The sequence below is a fragment of the Fukomys damarensis genome, unplaced genomic scaffold (genome assembly GCF_012274545.1).
Source record: "Fukomys damarensis isolate Sample0158 unplaced genomic scaffold, DMR_v1.0_HiC HiC_scaffold_25, whole genome shotgun sequence".
In the NCBI taxonomy this organism is placed as follows: Eukaryota; Metazoa; Chordata; class Mammalia; order Rodentia; family Bathyergidae; genus Fukomys; species Fukomys damarensis.
This window is the reverse complement of record NW_022900937.1, coordinates 30,817,678-30,825,380: the sequence shown is the minus strand read 5'-3', so window position 1 is coordinate 30,825,380 and position 7,703 is coordinate 30,817,678. Positions and strand designations below refer to the sequence as shown.

At 44.6% G+C, this 7,703-nt stretch overlaps 1 long non-coding RNA gene across 1 annotated transcript; it reads left to right on the top strand.

The window, feature by feature from the left end:
* The first annotated feature begins 3,355 nt into the window (after nucleotides 1–3,355).
* On the top strand, nucleotides 3,356–5,666 carry LOC117283346. The gene is made up of 3 exons (XR_004514306.1): nucleotides 3,356–3,429; nucleotides 5,158–5,277; nucleotides 5,504–5,666. It is a non-coding gene; the product is annotated as an uncharacterized LOC117283346 (long non-coding RNA).
* Nucleotides 5,667–7,703: the final 2,037 nt, after the last annotated feature.

The following is a 7,703-nucleotide window of genomic DNA, read 5'->3' as shown; positions in this document are numbered from 1 at the left end:
GGGAGTGGAGACCAAGTAATCCTTCTTAAAGAAATACAGAAGTCATGGTGCAGGTTTGTTTTCCCAATCTAAAAATGGCCTGGTCTCTTCTGTGTGAGATGGGTCCCAGGGATTGTCCATATTTTGAGCAAGATTCTCAAATAGCCGGAAAGAGACAAGTTCAAGATACTGCATTTTCAATTTGAGTATATGTGCTGCCGAAGTGAGTACAAAGTACTGCATTTTCAGATCTAACGGCATTCCAAGGTCTGACTCTGTGTCATTAAAAGAAATAAATAAGACTTCAAAGAGGGAAGTACACATCCTTACTGGAACAACCCACCCAAGGGAAGGAAAACAATGAGCTACATCCTTGGGTAGCTCTTCCTCTTCTGGGAAGGAAGCATGAGATCCGTGGGCCTGGCAGGAGCGTGAGGTTGAGGATGATCCATCAACACTGGCTGCAGTGGGGCTGAAAATGTCGGTTGGCCTGGGGCTGCCTGGACTGCAGGAAGGCGGTAGGAGGAAGGGAGGCCCATGCAGCTTATGAGTACTTCTACTACTGTGTATCCTCTTCAGCTAGGAAGATGCCTGTTTCCACAGTGCCCTGGGAAACAGAGAGGAAGAAGAATCAGTTTACCCCTTAAACTTTGCATTCCTCTGATATCTAATGTTTACTATTCTTTCCCAGGGAGAGGCAGAGCTCTCTGGGTCCTGGGGCAGGTCTTTGAATATCTAATACACTGCTCATCCAGCAGAATCAGATTTAGAGCACAAAAAGGAATCTAAAATATAGCAGCTTGAAATATACAAATTAAAAAACCTGTATCATTAGTAAATAAATATAAACCATACAGGATAATAAAAAAAAATGGAACACAAATTCCACAGACAACACTGAACCAGCTCCTTCTTTCTAAAAATCAGCCTTTCGAATCTAAACTAACAGTAATCACATCCCAGAACAGATAAAATAAAGTTTCCCATAAAAAATTGCCTTGGAATTGAGTAGAACCATTGCTTTTTGTTATTATGATGACCTTTAAAAATGTTATTCATTTACTTACATATTCTGTTCTATTTTTCAATGCATTTAAAAATTATCTTAAGATTCTAATGAAATAGGATAAACGATAAGCTTGTTAGACCAACGTCACCTCCATTATAAGCTCAAATAATTTTTTTGAGAAAATATAGAGACATTTTTATGCGGTGTACAATATTTTAGTGTAAATTAGCATAATATTGTTGGATAAATAATCTTCATCTAATCCTCCTGAAATGTTTTTAAGATTTAAGAGAGCCATTTTGTGAAGAGAAGTGTGCATAGTTTGCTAAACACATTCATATAAAATCATCTATTCACCACAAAGAATGAGTTTTTCAATAAAAAACAATCTACCTCTTGCATTGAGTCTTCTTAGTCCCTCACTGTTTAGATATTGTTGGTCAGTATTGACTACCTGGTTAAGAAACGTGCTGAGCACGTATTTGGACTCCTGTCTGTGCAGATGAGAACAAGGAAGGTGGAGGACGGGAAGACCCCTCGGGACCACTGTCCTTCAAGAAGGTGCTGGTGAGAAGTCAGGCTTGTGTTCATCCGCTATCCTCCCTGCCGTCCGCGGGGATTCCGACGGTCTGTACTCCTCAAATGTGATCCAGTGAGTGAAGATCGACTAGAGACAGTGCTGGGCTCCAGCCAGAGGAGCGCGCGCAGGAGTCTGATAAGAATCTCTTTATTACAAAGGAGACTCTGATTTTTAATTTACAAAGCCTTGCTAACAGGGTGTAGTAAGAAAAGTTGTGATCTCACACAACGTCTAAGCTCTTTTTTTCTTTTTATGAAGTCTATTGGTACTTTTTAAGTATACAGCCAGTTATATTCGTCATTGGTATCTTGTACCTTTGCATGATATATCTTGGTTCTTATTTTTTCCCCATACCCCTGCCCTCCCTTCGCCCCTCCCCCTTCACCTATTTATAAAGACTTTGTTTCCAGTTTTTCCTTTTCTCATGTTTTTTCTTTTCCCTTCTTTCCTTCACCCTACCCTTCCCACTTCCCCTACACCTTGAGCCCTTTTCTTCTTATTTCACATTGTCAGTTATACAATTTGGATCTTATTTACACGTTTAGCTTTTCACACCAGAGAAACCACTTGGTATTAACACATGCGCCTCTTATTTATTTCACTTAAGAGTATGGTCTCAGTGTGCATCCATTTTCCTATGAATGACTCTAGTTTCTCTTTCTTCATGGCTGAGTAGTACTCCATTTTGAGGAAAAACCACATCTAACCTCTTTATTCCGGGGAAGGAACTGGGAACTGGAAGGGGACCGTGTGACGTGTATTCCTGAAGCTCTCTGTATTTCAGCAGTGATTTGTAGAAAGAATGAACACTAGATTTAGTAGACTGCTGCATCTTCATAAAACTGAAACTGCTCGATGCCTTTTTGCCATGCCGTTGTTCAGAACAACTTGGGGACGTCATCTCAGGGTGAGGCAGGTTGCTTTATACCACCTTTCTAACATTCGTCAAAATCAGTATGAACTCTCTCGAGAGATATTTTGCTTAGTAGCGGTAGAACGTTCAGGCTACTATACTAATTTGCCTGGTAGCTAAATAGCCTTTTGAATAAAGTTGATGATTTCTCAATTCTGCTCATCTAGTAAGATTTCCTGATATCTTCCCCATGAGTTTATCTTTAGCTTTCATCACCGTGAGGGGATTTCATGAAACCTTGTTTTGCGTGGTTTGTGTCTTTTTAGACTGCGTGTCTCCTTTCCAAATATAAAGTTGCTTTGTTATTTAGCATGCTTTTTAAAGCCAGACCCACATCATCTGCCCAAAATAAGATTCTGGCATTACCCTGTGGGAAATGCCTCTAGGAGTCTTAACCTACTTGATGACTGTAGCAGGCCTCCGGACTCAGTAACAATATCCCTGAGTCCCTTAGAGATTTCCACACTCCTTAGAGATTAAAGAAGCATCCCTTCCCACAGACACAGACAGACAACGCGGTTCGATTTCTGACACTGCCACTCTTCCAGGGCGTGACCTTGGCAGACTCGGAATCTCTGGGCCCCGCTGGCCCTTCAGAATCGGAGTACTGGTAGGTTGCTTGCTAGTCTCCTAGAGTAACTTGCTGATGGGACTCCCCTGTGGGAGGTGGGGGATACGAGCTGGAGACAGCAGATGCAGGGAAAAGAGCCAAGCAGGCCTGGCTTTGTCTTTCAACTTGAGCTGCTTGGTTCTGGGTTGACCTGAGGGGAGGGAATGTCAAAGCCCTCCGTGTTCTGCTGGCTTACAAAAGCCTTTCCCAGGGAGGAGGGCCCAGAGAGGCAGCTTTGCGGTTCTCATCCACAAAGTCTATTGACGCAGATCTCCCGTGTCTCCGGCGGTAAGCGTAGCTCATCTCCCCTGGTGTGGAAGCACGGATCTCTCATGCCTGTAAGTGGCTCTGCTTGGGGTTAGCAGCATGTCAGTGGTATTCACTGTGGTGCTGAAGTCACCCACAGAGGTCTCACTCGTATCTGCACAGAGATCCTATCTCATACTTCTGTGGCCTGATTTCTTTTCTAGATTAAATAGCTACCCGTAACAGTTAAAATCAGAAATCCAAGATCAAAAGTTCAAAAAGAGAAAAATAAGTAGCTTAGAAGCTCAAGGCGATCATCTTTATGATTCGACACAAATTTGGTTCTGTTCTCCCTCCATCTTCACTTCTGTTATCTCTGTTTTCCTTTATCTCTGTCTCTTTCTTCTGCTCTCTGTGTGTTTATGTAGTGGGACATTCAAACAGCAAATATGCCTGGGAAACTTTGCTACTGCACGCCTTGTGCAGGGAACACAGATGTGCAGGACGCACACTTCCTGCTCACTAAGAGGCCAGGGCATCACGGGAAAGCAGAGGAGAGACCGGTTCTTCTTGGTACTCTGAGTAGCTGTGATGTCACTGAGCTCAGGGAGTCAGGGGGAGGCAAATCCAGGTGAGGGCAGGTAAAGAAAGATACTTAGAAAAACATTGGCCTCAACAGGTCTATAGGGTGAGTATATTTGTGAGTCCAAAAGAATGATTTTTGACTAGAGATATAGGAACCACACATGTAGAAGACTAGGCTACCAAAAGACCCAGTAGGAATTGTTTTCAACGGGATGTCTCTTCTAAAATAATGCTAGATCTTGTTTTCCAGGTAGGTGTTATTTTTGGGGAGATGGGATATGTTCCAAGCAGCTATTTATTGTCCAAAGCTTAACACTATTGGTTGTGAAATGCACCACGTTTGAGTAAATAAAAAGCATTCATTAGTCATTAAACTCTAAAAAACGTTCTCTCTGGGATAATAAAGAGGATACCATAGCAATGTTCTTGGGAACAATTTTACCTAATTATTCCTTTCAGTCCCTGAAGAGTCCTAACAGTTGTGTTGTCAGCATTGAGTCAAGGAGCACAGGGCAGTAGAGAATATAAGAGCCCGCCTGAGGGAAACGGCTCCTTGGGGACTAGACCTGTCTTGGAGGGCTGTCTCTAGGATGATGCTTCTGGATTCCAGCTTTCAATAACTTCCTAAGACTCAAATATCTGTGTAAAGGCATCATGCATGGATTTTGCTGCCAGATCGGGTAAACACTGAGTCTCAATCTTGAGCTTTGGTTGTGCTGTACAGAGGTGGGGCCTGTGGCAGGTACTTGGGATTAGTGCCTTGGTAGACAAGAGCCTGGAGAGATCCATGCCACCCTGGGTGGTCACTAAAACAGCTGTGTCTGAGTCAGTCTTCACTAGGCAGGGAATCCACTGCACCTTAATCCCTTGATCTTGTACCTCCAGCCCTCAGAACCATGAGAAATAACGTATGTCGTTTCTAAAGCACCAGTGTCTATGGTGTGCTTTGCTATGACAGCCTGGATGACTTGGGACAGGGCCTCTTAGAAACACAGGCACGGAATGAGATGTCCTGAGCTGAAGTCTGCTTCCTGCTCTATGCAACTATGCAATATTAGCTAAGCAATATCCTCACACTTTGTGTGTTTCTTCATCTTGTATTTGGGGGTGATTTCACCTGTTTCATAGGTCTGTGAGGATATGTGCCGAAACAGGTGCACGGAAACCTGTGGCAGTGGTTTGTTATTATTGTTGTTAGATGTTCAGTTTTGTTACAGCTGAATTTTCTTCCTCAGAAACCTGCAAACTACTGGGGCAGACACTTGCCTGGAGGCAAAGAAGGAAGAGTGATGAAGACCCGGCTGTGTGGGGGCCCTGGGAAGGGACTCTTCAGGCTCCCTGCACCCATGTGAAGGGTGAGCTGGGCGGGAGCGGCCAGGCCCCAGGCCGGAGGTCACCTCAGGTGTCCCCAGGCGCACCACCGCCATCACTCAGGAGAGAGCCTGGGGAAACTGGGGCGGGCTTCCAAGAGGTGTTGCAATGTTATTACAGAGGACTCATCTGCTTAGTATTATGCTTCCCCTCATTTAACCCTCAGAGATTTTGGACTTGCCTGGTGTGAAATTTTTTTTTTCTGTTTAGAAAGCGTTCTGCTCATTGCTTTAGCAGACTGCACATGGGGAGAGGTTGTTTATCCTGCTAAATGAGTCATCGGTATCCTCTCCTGTACTCAGCCATGGAATGGCAGGCTTGGAAGCAATCTCAAGGCTCCTCCAGCTCGGCCTCTTCATTTTACCAGTGGGACAACAGAGTCCTCGAGAAGCCAGGGCTTTGCACACAGCCACCTTGTGACGGAGCCGCCCTAGAGGACCGGTCTCCTGATTTCAAGTCCTGAGCGTATCTCCCAAGGCAGCAGTTCCTATGAAACTTGGGAAGGATGGAGCGAACCCACCGAACCTCTCAGTGGCTTTGGAAATAATTCACCTTTAAGAAGGAAGGCACAGCACTTAGAATAGAAAATAGCTCATCATTCATTCTACATAAAAAGCATGTAGATGCTTACGCACAGCCACTGTGGTGGTCATGGGATATGGAAGAGAAGGGGGACATATTAAATGCAGTCCTGGTCCTTCTTGAGTGCGCTGTCAAGTATGTTCTGGAGTCCGCAACCATGCACTAGTTTTAAAATTGGTTTTTCAAAGCACTAGGATTCCATGAAGTTGACTCAAGCAAGGTCTGCTTAGTGGCTGAAAAGGGCATCAACCCGGGCTGTGCTTTCCTTCCTGTCCCCCACCAACTACAAAGTGGCCGTTGGTCTCTTTCTATCCTGGGACGTAGCAAGACTCCGTTTGAAGACAAGATCTTGTTAGTTAAGATACAAAGGGGCTTCATCAGGGGTTGTTCTCCCCTCCTTTTTCTTGCCTTCTCTCCATTCTGCTCATCACTGCTTGGCTCCCTGAGTAGTAATAAGCCTCTAGGTGTAGGCAGTCCCAGGCATATCACCTTCCAACAGAAAGCAAACTCCTCAGTTTGTGAATCCACAGCACTCCCCGAGAGGAAGGGCACTGGTTCTGCTGGGGTCCCTCACTTATTTCTGTAGAAATCCCAGGGGCCGGGGGTGCAGAGATCCTCTTACCAGTCACCAGTGTTCACATGCCAGCCCCAGGGGTGGGGGCAGGGTGCTGCGGTCACCCTCATGCCTGCCAAGGTTAGTGTGGAAGAGTGGTTTTCAAGAAGACCAGATGAAAATGTGCACACAGGTGGCTAAAATGGAAATCCTACTGTGAGCTTTCTTTCTCCTTAACTAGATGTGGACATATTCCCTGGTAACTGCTGTAGTTTGGACCTGGTTTGTGGGCTTCGAAACCTAAGTGGAAACTGAGTCCTTGCTATGAGGGATGGGACCAGTTCAGACACTGGGCTATGAACAGGGCTCTGCCCTCAGGGATGAGTGAATCCATATGTGTGACTAATTAATAGATTAATGAGTTACCCAAAGTGAGTGTCAGCAACAAGAGCCAGTTTGGTTTCATCTCTCCCATGTGCCTTGACCTACAATGTCCCCACAGTGACTTGAAGCAGAGAATCAGGAGCCCAAACAAGTCTCTTTTCTTTATAATTTGCCCAAGGTGGGATGTTAGGTTATAAGGACCAAGATGAGAATCAATGATCTTATTCCACCTGTGTTTTTTTGATATGGGTTTATTGCAAAGACAAGAATTCTAGACAGCTCAAAGTGAAGTGGGAAAGAAAAAACTCAAATGCCTGGTATCGAAGCAAAAGGCAAAAATGAAGTGATCACCCCAATGCTTCCAGATGCCCTAGCTGGGAAAAGGCATAAACAGCGAGAATAAAAATCTTAAGTTTGGATTTCTAGCACTCTGCACAAGGAAAGGGAGGAGGAGGGCATGATTCATATCGTCTAATGTTGGAAGCTAGTTGCCAAGGAGTATGTAATGCTCTTTTTTCTAACGCTTGAGGTCTGAGTTTGATTTTTCAGACACTTTTGTCTCTGAGATATTCATGTATATTTCAAAGCAGTAGATAAGCTTCCTACCAAGGTCTGCAAGCTCTTGGGCAGAAAGGGCTCCTTCATCAGCCTTTTGTAAAAAGAAAATTCATCCAGCACCTTTTCAAATTATCATTCAATTGTGGAGGCTGTGCTGTGCGGTTAAAAGATCCAGCGTGTGTAGGGGGAAATAAACATGCTGAGAAACAAATGGCTCAGTTCAGATGTGTAGACCCACAAGAAGGACTGCTGTACCATGCCCTCTTCAGAGGAATTATCTCCTGTCTGTCTCTAGATGAGGACCCTGAGGACTCATGGTAAGCAAGCTGAATT